The 12,567-nt window shown below is 37.4% G+C and overlaps 1 protein-coding gene across 1 annotated transcript in view; it reads left to right on the top strand.

Moving 5' to 3' along the window:
- Positions 1-1,394: 1,394 nt before the first annotated feature.
- Positions 1,395-12,567, top strand: part of ctnna2 (catenin (cadherin-associated protein), alpha 2) — a 306,072-nt gene continuing 294,899 nt past the window's right edge. The window contains exon 1 of the mRNA XM_026304269.1: positions 1,395-1,575. The gene's annotated coding sequence lies outside the window, so the exon portion shown is untranslated. The remainder of the gene's footprint in view (positions 1,576-12,567) is intronic.

Genomic DNA, 12,567 nt, shown 5'->3' with positions numbered 1-12,567 from the left:
TGTCGCATGTTTTCTATGGTCTTTATGTTTTTCTTATTCATGTTCCTAATCTCATCTGATTTGATCTGACTTGACTTTGTCTCTGTGTGTCCACATTAGTGTTAATTGTTGCTCTTTTTCTAATAAGTATATAGGTCCATGCTGTATGTCTTTGGAGACAGCACCCATTTCTCCATCTAAGATCTCCTAAAACTCAGAGCAAACCGAGCACTGGCCAGCCTTCTCAGTCATTACTGCCATTATGACCATCACAGTGCAGCAACTGGGCAGCATTTCAATCAGGTTTCCTCACTTGTGCTGGGTAGCTAGAGCAGCTCTTGTGGTTTCTGGAAGGTGTGTAGCCAGACAGCAAGATTGGCATTTTCACAGACATAACTTATGTAAGACTGAATGCGACCTGACTGTAAAAGCCGAGTCATGCATCACTGTGTATGTCAGCGCGGAGGTCAACATCCGCGGTGTCTACACCTGACTGATGATGGGGTCTGGATGACAGCAAGAGGTGGATGAAAGGAAGATGGGCATGTCTTGAGGAGGAGGTGAAGGCTGTGAGTGGGAGGTAATAACTGTGTGAGGAGAATACACTCATTAATGGGTAATGAAAAGGGGTTGTTTTGTCACTGTGCAGCTTCTCATCTGAGCTAAAGAAAAAAAAAAAAAAAAAAAAGTATCTTATTTTCTGGGTTATAAGAGGAAATCTAACAGCCCAAAAGAAAAATAACAAAACATTTTTGTTGCATTGTTGGTTCACTAATCCAGACCATAACTAAATGATCTAGTTGCCATATTAGGAAATTCCATGTTCTATATTCCCCAAATACCTTAAAGATCCATTTGTGGTGACCTGTCCAGGCTGTACCCCTGCCTTTCACCCAAAGAGTCTTGAGATATTCTCCAGCAGATCCCTGTGACCCTAATAGCAACAAATTACACTTTTACAGCATTTGTGATGTTTTGAGTATTTAAAGTATTGGGTATTTATAGAAAGAAGTGCTGGTTTGACAGCAGAGCTCCATGTCCACTCCCCTGACACTGTGGAAAACACACATAGTCCTACCCGGGCTGTGCCTCACAGTAAACTGCACTAAATAAATAAATACATTAAAAATAAATAAATGAAAAATAAATACTAAAATAACATTAGAGATGATGTGATTATAATTTATATTCAAGACCAACATTATTACAACACAGGTGCACCTTAAATATTCATTTAAGGTGAATTAAGGTGCACCACCCCACTAGAACATCAAGTGAACCAAAACAAACACACCCATGAGGTTGCGTGACCCGACAGGTGCATGCTGGGTCTCAAACCGCTCGGGTTGGATTCCCCATAAGTCACAACGCCATTTGCTCAGACACTTCCAGTTTGTTTGAGATGTGCGTCATCTTACTGCTGTGACCGCAGACGCACGTTCAGTTTAAAAAGTGGTTTGAAAACTTTGGGGGTCACAGGGATGAACTGCACTCGTTAACCTACAGGTTGCACAGAGAATGAGTGAACAACAGGAGCTGAAGCTACAGTGGGAGGACGCCGTGGACGACAAGGCTCAGGGAATATTGTCCGGACAGGTGAGCACAACACTCTCCAGAGGGAAATGTAAACACTTTTACGCGCGCGTGCGTATAAACGGTGCGCACTGTGCAGATTCTTCAGTGTGTGTGTGTGTTTGTGGACTGCAGCTGCTTGTGGGATTTACATGGCGAGATATTTACTGTTGTCTACTTTGGTGGTGTTTTATTGTGCTGTTAAAGTAACACTTTATTTATAAAGCTTAACAATGCACCTGAGAAATGTACATTAATCTTTTTTTTTTTTTTTAATTTATTGGTGGACATTAGCTTATTTATTTTTGAGTTTAGTCTTTTTTTTCTGGTTAATCCTATTAGGTTTATTAGGAGATACCTGACTGTGAATTCATTAGTGGAAATGAGTCATGTCCATCTATAGAAAGGGAATTCTTTATTCTTGGGTTGAATTTGTGAGCAAAGGGCCCGGCTGCCTCTTGTTGTTGCCGGTTGACATGTAGATGGCATGTTTTCATGCCTAAAGGTCTCTTTAATGACGTTGTTCTAAAATATAACGTTACCATCATCGGGTTGACAGGTTGTCAGGATAGAAATGATCAGAATATGGTAGGAAATTCTAGTGGTGATGAATTTCTGAGCCTGAGGTGAAGCTATTTTGGGAATGGAAATCTGGTTGTGTGTCACCACACTATGTTTTTCTGTGAATGTGTAAATGGGTGTTTTAATGGTTTTTATTTTTTCTCTTCTTACATGTTAAAGTATACAGTATATGTACTGTAGCTGTCCCTTCAGGCTCCACAGTATATAATGCAGATTTTTTTTTTTTGCTTTATTCTTAAGAGAGCCATCAAGATAAAAAACAAAAATATACAGAGGAACCTTTTTTTTTGTGATATTTTTCTCATCTTATTTAATTACCCAGCTAAATTTGAATGATGAATGAAAAATCCTGCAAAGGGGTTGTGTCTGCTGATGAATCCCCTGTGGCATTGCATGTTAGGAATATATATATATTTATTTTTTTCTTGTCAGCAATTCGATCAGTTGAATATATCCTGACTTTTAAAAGTACCCTGGCAGTGTATCCTGGCACTCTTCTCAATATTATCCTGAATTGCTGAGTTCCACTTACCATTGCAACCTAATGTGTGTAATTGTGTAATAGATTGCTAAATGTTTGCAGAAAATGGCTTCAATTTAAAACTGTCAAATTACCTGTTCTATCTACAGTAGATGTGAGTGGCCAGGATGTCCTATTTAAATGGTTGATAAAAATGTTTTTTTTTTTTTTTTTTACACGTTCTCTCACGTGTGGACCCATATGAAGTTTGTTATTGCTTATCTTGTTTTTCCAACCTCTTGAATGTCTTTTGAACTTTCCAAAAACACAGCTGGCTATCAAGAAAAGGTCTTAAATATATTCCACTGCCAATCTGCACAAAATGTGCTTTTCGAAATTGGACCATTTAGATGACAATTAGGTACAAAAAGGAAACAATCTCTAGCATGTACAGTCCTGCCTAATGTTATTTATTATAAATAGTTTGTAATATAGCTAATATCAATTCTGTAAACGCCATTGTGCCTACAAGTCTAGTGTATCTCAGGATTCTTTCTATCTCAGAGGTCTTCCCAAGTTAGGAATGAGTCTTGTCAACGTAGTACTCTGAAGATATAGGTTGATCTCAGCTCATATGTTTAGCTGATGACTCTTGTTGGAGTCAAAATAAAGAAAAAACATTTGACCCTGAAAAGCCACATAATAGGTCTTTTTGTGTTTGACTTTAGAGGCAGTGTGTCTTTTCACTTTATCTTTAACTGACATGTGCTGTATGTGGTGAGAAGTGTTATGTAAAATACTGTATATAATTTAACAGGACTATGCTTAGCATCTTGGCATGGCCAAATTTCAGCAGTCATTAGTCTTGATATTTCAGGTGAATGTTTGACCTGTTTGTTGAGGATGACCAAGGATATAGGACTTATCCAAGAGTTATTGATGAATGTCTAAGCAATAGTACATTTTAATCCATCCATTTGTTGAGATTTTATTCTGGATGAAAGTGGTGAGCTGACTGACTTACTTGGATGTCCAATTTAAAAAAAAAAAAAAAAAACCTCTTTGTCAGTTTTGGAGTTTGTGGGATACTATATGTGTAGTAGAATTGGCAGAAGCCTTTCCTCTGAAATGAGTGATATCCCCATGGCTTGGATTTACAACATCATCACAGTGTTCCATATATGTTTGGTTTAAAGACACAGCTCTGTGTTTTAATTGAATAAATGGCTGGCTCATTTTGAGAGAGAGTCTCTGTGGAGCCTTGTTGTCAAACTATTGAGATATTCCTTCTTCATTCAGACTGAAGAGAGTCACATTTATATTCATCAAGGCTCTATGAACCAGAACACGTTACTGATGCAGGAGTATGTTTGGGTTATTTAATTTGAAAATGTATTTATTTATTTTTTTATTGATGTTGATTTATGCAGGAAGCTGCACAACTGAAACCAGTTGTTTAGGAAATATGCTTTCATTTTTTTCATGCGCTGAACTTGCCTATTTGTTACATTTGTGGACTCGCCATGGTCTCACCGATAGAATGCCTTCAGCGGCACATAGTACACTTTGTACAACTAAGCCCTCTTACAGTGCAGTCTATATTCCTCCCACACATCAATGTCTTGTGTTTTCAGTGGTCTAGTGTTAGGGATTTTTCCTCCTCTGACAATGAAGATTTTTACATCAGCAAAGGACAAACTATGCACGTACTGCACACTCATTGTGGTTAGCTGTCATGCTGTGCTGCTAATGGGAGCAATAATGCTTGAGCAGACCCGTACGCTTCTGCATAGCATTTAAATATTTTGCAGGGATTTCATAATAAGATGAACCTTTCAGTTTTCTGCTATACAGAGCATTGTACCAGCATCCAACAGCACCATACTAAGCTAACAGAAATTTTATTATAATTTCTACTTGGAATCTGACAGATGAGGGGTGCTTTACATTTGACCGTGGTGTGTGTGTGTGTGTGTGTGTGTGTGTGTGTGTGTGTGTGTGTGTGTGTGCACGGCACATGCTGTGTATTTTTTTTGCCACATACTATTTTCAGTTCTCCTCTGCTCTTTGCCTCCTCCTCCTTTACAAAAGTAAACTTGTCTCATTAAAGCAAATCTGCATTTTAAATGAACTACAATCATTTACAGGTTTTATGTTCATCTGTAGAACAATATACAAGCAGTGAAGTAAGACATTTGGTCTTCATGACAACCGATTAGCACATGAATCACCCAACACAGCCAGTTTGTATGCGCCATAAACAGGAAAACAGACACCCTTGTGTACTGTACTTAAATCCAATGTCACATTGTTGTATTAAGCAATTATGAAACTTTAATTTAATGCAGTGCAGTTTATCACCACAAATTGCATCATGTAATTGTAAAAACACCCAAATGTCCTAAATGTTTAAAGATAAACTAGCTTTGGGCACTGTGTGGTTATATGTTAGATCTTATGTTGTGTACAGTATTTGCAACTATTTACAATTATATTGAGCTGGATGACACAATACTGGGTAAAATTTATAGTGAATATTGAAGTAAATATTTGACAATAGAGATTTTACTAAACGATTATATCATTTCTCACTTCCACTGTGATGCATCGACCTAGTGGAAACTCATGAACTCATGAGTATTACTGTCTCTCACTATATACTGCGTGTTTCTGTATAAATGTATTAACTATTTTGAAAGTTTCTAGTTTTGAGTTTGGGTGTGCAGTACACACTGGCCTGATATGTTGGTACTGCGGGGAAGTAAAACAATTTGCTTCATTATCCTCCCACAATATATGTAGGGTGTCAATGTTTTTACTTACAGTATCTTGATGTTCCATGTGTATTATTTTTTACAGTTATTAAACAACGATTAACCAACTCCACACCAGTGACACCAGCTGAAATACTAAAAGTTTGGATGACAATTATAAATGAAGTTGAGAAATGGAAGATGAATCCTTCAGTGTTATACTTCAGTGTCATTTAAGTATTGTTTAACATCAGTAAAACAACTTTAACTTCAGACAGTGTTATGACATGTTGTCTTTGTGAGATATCATGAAACACTATATAAAACAAATCTGTGCTGTTTCTGAAAAAAAAAAAACATATCAGATTTTAAAATCTGATATGCTGTAATCTGTATTGGTTTTAAAAATCCTGTTTCGGTTGGACTGTAGCTTAACCGCACTGCAGGAGCGACTCTCTTCAAAGTCTGCAAGCAGTAACAGTAATACCCACAGGCTAACAGGCCAACACAGAGCCTGCTGTGACTATGGCACATGAACGAGTCTGGCACTCCAAGTTGGTCTCCTTGGTATTCTTCAGCCTAGCTGAAGTTCTGGCTGTAGTCCGGAAAGTATGCAAAGTATCGAGGGCAGTGATTTTGTAAAAGAGCAGGAATCAGCAGGAGAGTGAATGGATTTGTATGCATTTGTTGGACTGAAGGGTCTCAGAAGTGATTCATTGACATTCACACTCAAAATGCATTTAATGAGTTTAGTTGTCAATTTACAACAGAGAAATGTGAGCACTTTGCGCTTGCTCTTTAGTAAGGGTAGTATACTGTGTGTTTGTGTGTGTGTGCGCGCGTGCATGTTTGTGTGTGTGTTGCGTTGCATTCACGCTGCAGTCCCTTGCCAGAAAAAGCACTTGCCACTTGAGTCCCAGCTTTCACAACAGTGCGTCTGGCACACGAGTTTCCTCCATTAGCAGCTTGTCACAGCTCAAAGTCCATTCGTGTGAATGATGCTGATCAGCAATTAGCAGTGATACAGAATCTCTATCACTGCTGACCTCACACTAACAAACACATGCACACAAACTATAAACAGACAAGCCACTTTAAGCCAGAGTGGGAATAAGCTATGTGGCAGTGCAGCTTAAGCAACAAAGTGGAAAGGAAATGAAGTCGCTGATGAAACAGATGAAGAGGCACACATTCAAAGCAGAGGATATGAAAAGGGAAGGGCGTATGAATTGAAGACATTAATTAAGAAAGCCACATTATAAATGTATGATTCCAAAATAAAGGACTGAGAAAGCTCATCTTGAACAGAGCTCACTATAAAAATGTAGATGAATTTGTTTTCTTGATTCTGCAGAATTAGCTTGACTATACTGGTAGTGCTTTGTCATACATCACCCTGCACTTTTGTAAAATACACAAAGGCTAAATTGAAACACTTGCACTGAGTACAAGAAGATAAGTATCTATAATGTGGCAGGAGGCGATGTTTTTTTTTTTTTTGTTTTTTTTTCTTCCCCTTATGTAACTGTGCTTTTACCCTTGTTTGACCTTTATGATTCTTATTATCTCATTATTTAAGGCAAATGTTTCTGGTTGCTTGCTTTGGCTAGTGTTTAATTTCACCTCATTTCTCCTACCTATCTTTCTACATGGCTATCAGGCTAGAGGTGAAAGCTCTGGAAAAATACCATTAAGTTGAAATGTGTCACTGCACAGTCAGGCAGGGATTGTGAGTCCATGGTGGGGGCGGGGGGTGTATCTGAGGGGTGATGACTCATACCAAATGATTACATGCCGTTGCTATGTAATGATGGAGAGCATGGAGGTGTGTTGTGTGTGTGTGTAGTGAGTTGTGTGTGTGTGTGTGTGTGTCTGAAGGGGCTAGACGAGCCAACAGCAAACGGACGAGGAATAGAGCTCATCTCTCCTGTCTGGTACCTGTTACATATGCTGAATTACAAGTGTTTCTCTGACATCCTTTTCAGAAACAGCATATAATCAAGTCAGTATCAGTGATTTTTACAAAAGGAAAACATGTAAAGTCATTTTCTTACTTGGCATACTGCGGATTGCCATTCATTAAAGCAGACCCATTTAAACATGACTTGTGACTGTGAATATGTTGTGCAATACAGTTTTCTTTGTTGTTTTACATGAATTAATAACGTTAGCCCCACGACCTGATCCAATGTACAGGTCTTCCTCTTCTTGATTTGGTATTACAGTGAAGAAAATGTTCTATGAAGTTCCATGCTTGGCTTTAGTTTTTAGTCAATAAACAGTCAGTTCAGTGAATTATGGTGAATAAAGCTGTTTTCTTTTGGATCCTCTTATGTTATAAGTTGTTGCGTTGGTTCAAATCCTCAGAGAGGAATCAAACAAAGCACTGAAGCACTTGATCTTGGTTCAAAACTTTAATTATGGCTCTATGCACAAAGGAAGACCCTCTCCAATGTTTACACGTCTCTCTTTGTCTTTTTCCTTTATCCATGCGCCCCTGTGTCACTTTGTCCATCTGCTGCCTTCAGATCCACCAAAGAATGAAGTCAGCCCAAAAATCACTGTACCAAATCTGTATCACAGACTACCAGACAACCTTTGTCAGGAGCACAGCAGCTGAAAAAAGGAAGGATAACACTCGGTGCATTGGCATTCTATCACTAGGATTACAAGAAAAAATGATCTTTAGTTTGTCTTTAGTTTGACAGCGTTACAATTATTGAAATGTTTCACTGCTCATTGCGTACCCCTCATAACACAAACATAAAGACTATTTGTTTGTGTGTTCTTTTGGCTGCTGACTAATTTGCATGTCTTCCCTCCTCAGTGGCTTGTATTCTGTTTCAGGCCCAGTCTTAGCCCCTGGGAACCAGTGAGTTCGGAGGCTAAGTCAAAGCATGTGGGAACTAATCTTTACCAGTGCATTCTCTTCCTCTCAGATCACCATGTATCTCAAACAGAGGTCATCTTAAGTGTCCTGAAGTACAATCTAGTGTTTAGGAGGAATGCAGTGCACATCTCTGCTGAATGATGACACTTGTGTTGATAGGAAAAGAAAACTATATGCCCCTGGTGCCTGTTTTAGAAACTGTGAAAGCATACAGGAGTAATGTGGTGTGCAAAACTGAAACAAAACAAATCAAGTATGAGAATCCTGGCTCCATTTGAATCCAACAAGCGTGTGTTTCTCTCTAAAAATACTAAGTAAGTACGTTTTCCAGAAATCATTATGATGTAGGTTATTGCTCCATTAAAGTTATTTTAAGTGCTTATGCGATTTGTCAGTTGTGTGAGTGTTGATAGATAGCTGTTATGCCTGCTCCTCTGCAGCTCCTGCCTGAATGTTCAGAGCTGCTCTTTATATAATAACCTGTTTTGTTTTTTCCAGACAGGCAGTTCTACTGTAGCCCTCAAAGAATGATGTCATGCAAAATTTTGTAAAGTTTAACATTACATAATTACAATACCTACCTTGTTAGCATAGTTTAGCATCCTTAACTGGTGATTTTTTTTTTTTTTTTTTTTTTTCCCCATAAACCCCTTATTGAGACTAAAACCAAAAATGGCATTGCTCACAGTAATGTCTGTGAATCCAGAACCTGTTTTCACTTATTCTCTGTGCAGTATACTTCCATTGTTGTCCAGCTAGTAAAAACACACCAGTGTCACCATTGAGTGACGTGTGAAGCTATGGCTTATGTAAAAAAAAAAAAAAAAAAAAAAAAAAAGAGCTCCACATATTAAAAACCACTAATGTTTTCTAGAAAAAAAGAGTAAACTGCAGTAATCACTGGCACATATTTTGTGAAGGAACACGTCACCTTAACAGCCTAGATTTGACAGTTTTTTGTCAAGAAAATACTATATATTATTGTAAATAATGAAATTCACCTATACCATCTGTATATCCTGCTGCTGTTTTTGTTTTCCTTTATTTTGTTTTTGTTCATAAATTGTTCATGTATTTTCAAAATATCAACGTTTCAACTGAAATTATTACGTCCTATTACGTCTCAAGGACCAATTCAGGATTAATTTGAGTTTTACACTTACTTGATGAGAGCTATAGTTTGGAAAAACAGTGGCACTTTGGTTGTTAAGAGGTGGGTTTTATTTTAATGTTCTTGAATATCACTGTAAAACTAACATTTACTGCTAAATTGCGTAGGCATAGACCACAGTGAAGTCAGTGACAGTTATTACAGTGCCCCCATGACAGATTCAGCCTGTTTGTCTGTGACATGTTTTATTCCCAAAATTGCTTCTTTAGGCTGAAAAATGGGTTACTTGTCAAACCAACATGTACCATCACATCTAAAGTTACCTCTCTTGCTACAAACAGCTTAAACAAGAACAAACCTGACCTGTATCAGGCGAATTTATCAGAAGCTTCATTCCTTTTTTTTTTTTTTTTTGTTCTCCACTCTGTATTAGTCTCTCGCTGATAGAAACTTGTATTAAAGTTCTTCTTGAATGTTAAATATGCTGAAATAGCGGAATGGCTTTCTTTTCAACATTGATATTGCGTTGTGTCAGAAAATAATAAGGTCATTTAAATGTATTAATCAGTTTAATGTGAAACAAATTGCTGTGTTTATTGTGACAAACTTTCACTATAACCATTAATTCATTTGTCCCAAGATGATAAAGTCCCACCTTGTCGTTATTCAGTGTTTGTCGCTACAAAAAAATTGCACGAATTAAAATGCATGACTGACTTTGCAATCAGTCCACAATTTACAACAGGGTTTGTTGATATCCGGTAATGATTAATTGTGAATGCAAACTGTGATTTTTTTTTTTTTTTTTTTTTTTTTTTTTTTAAGATTGCAGCAATCCAAATTAATTCACAGTGTCAACAGTAAGTGGAAGGCAGTCAAAGTAGGCTTTTTTTTTTTTTTTTGTTAGTTAACAGCCTGGCAGTGACTATGACTCATTTTAAACTGATCAAAACTGATCTTTACAGTCCCAAGAAAAATCTGTTCGTTCAATCACTTAAATTCGGGAAAACAGCAGAACTATTTTTCGACATCACCTGTCTGGAATGAAGAGAACTGGTTGGCTTGCTTGATGTAGTGAACAGAAAATCAATTTTGAACACAAAAACTGTCACACTGAATAAACAACACTAAGGAAGGGGCGACTAATAAGGCTGCCAAAAAATCCACAAGCCAAAAAGAGTCATTACTTCACCAGAGCCTGGTGATAAGAGGCACTCTCTGAAGCTATTGATGTCCCATCTCTCAATCTTTCACTGTCACTGCTAGTGGTGAGAGATGTTCACAGTGAATAAACACTTTTTCTCAGGAGGCTGATCAATGAAAATGACAAGAAATGTGTTTGGAGTTGGCTTTTGAATACAAAGTGCAAAATATCTGTTTTGTTTTTTTTTTAAAAAAGATGTTTTTGTGTCCTAGTATTAGTGTTTAGCCCTTTTCCTAACTCAAAACCATGGGAAGACAGGCTCTATTTATATAGTGACTCTAAACATTTCATTCAACATCAATCAACAACCTCTGCAGGCTCACCTCCTTGGTGCAAAAGGGATCAAACTAATATATATCTATTGTCACTGATTGCCCCATCAAACCCTCTCTCTTATCTTCCTTGGCAGCTTCTTAATTTGTTATCAAGGCTTGTGACAGCATTTTAGTCTTGATTGTGAGATTATGGCACGTGTCAGGCAGGATGGATGGTTCATTAGAAGGATGTTTAGTCATCCATGTGATGGCACAGATGGCGGTACTCAGCACTTAGGGGGCATACTGATAATTCTGAGGCTGCATTAAAACATGAAACTCAATTAAGCCATCATCACATAGCTGACCCAGCTAAAAATATAACAGGCATATGAAGAGGATTAATTCTGATCAGTTTTCTAGCCATATTTTACCTGGTATCTTTACACTTCTGGAAGAACATAAAACCACAGTCCACAGCCTGTGTTCAACTAGCCTCAGTGTTTTATTTATTTTTTTAATATATTTATTTTTTTTGCTCGCATTTTAAAAAAAAACGGTGTAAAGGTTTATTTTTTTTATTGCCACATCCCAAGAGTAAAGAAATCAGCCAGTTTTATTTATATGGAAAAATACTGCCACAAACTGCTGCCTTGCAGAAAAATAGTGTGAAGAGGTCGGTAATCTCCAATCTGTGTTAGTCAGCACAAGTATTCCTTGTTTGTGCATTTCTCACACCATTGTACCTGGCCAGTCATTCTGCCTGTCCTGGAAATCCCTTTACTGTCTTCAGGATGTCAAACCAATGAAATGTAAGCCAGTTTGGCCAGTTTTGTCACAAGGTTTAAAATTTTATGTTCTCTTCTCCTGAGTTCAGCTGTCCAAATGATCTCTGTCCATATTACTGCTTTTTTTTTTTTTTTTTTTTTTTTTTTTTTTTACATTTTTATCATTTTGATACCATATCAGTGTGTTTTTCCTCTTGATCGGTCAACCGTTGGCTGACAGGTGCTATCCACCTGGAGAATCACATCACATCAAACGCCCCGGAAAAGCGAATAGTAATGAAAGGAAGTGGTTAAAGGTTAGTCGAGATATTATGGTCAGTGCTAAAAATGTTGACATTATGCTGACATTTTCAGTCTGATGAAATGTGCACAGTCACTGCACTGACCATGCACATGGTTTGTTGTGTCACAATTTGTGTGGCATGCATGTACTGCATGGAGACAATACTGTTGATCCTGTACACTGTTTAAAGTTGATTAGGGAATCATGTGGTGCCACCAAGCTCTGAGAGATAATGTCCGAGTAACACATGGTTTTCCTGTTCATCCCATTTATCCAGTATTTTATGAATGCAGTGTAATAATTAGATATTGTATCAGTTGTCCCACGGGCGAATGTTCAAGATGTCGATCATATTCAATCATGATGTATCTTCATGCCCACACAGCATCACAGCATATTGTTTCCCGAACCATGTTTATGATTACAAATAGGATATAGAAAAAAAAAAAAAAAAGAAAAAAGTTTTTGTTTTGGGTTGTTTTATGAAACATGAAAATAGATGCTGAGTTTGTGTAAGACAGACTATTATTTATCTACCTTAAAATATAGCTAAAGCAGGCAGTCCCTCTTTATTATTCATCCTTTTTTTTTTTTTTGCCAAATGTTATTCAAGATAATATTCACTGTATTTTCATGTATACCTTTGAATTTAGAGGGAGGGTTTGTGAATTTAGGTGGAACAGTTGTGCAC

Source organism: Mastacembelus armatus, chromosome 1 (assembly GCF_900324485.2).
Source record: "Mastacembelus armatus chromosome 1, fMasArm1.2, whole genome shotgun sequence".
Taxonomy (NCBI): domain Eukaryota; kingdom Metazoa; phylum Chordata; class Actinopteri; order Synbranchiformes; family Mastacembelidae; genus Mastacembelus; species Mastacembelus armatus.
This window is presented reverse-complemented; position numbering and strand designations above follow the sequence as displayed.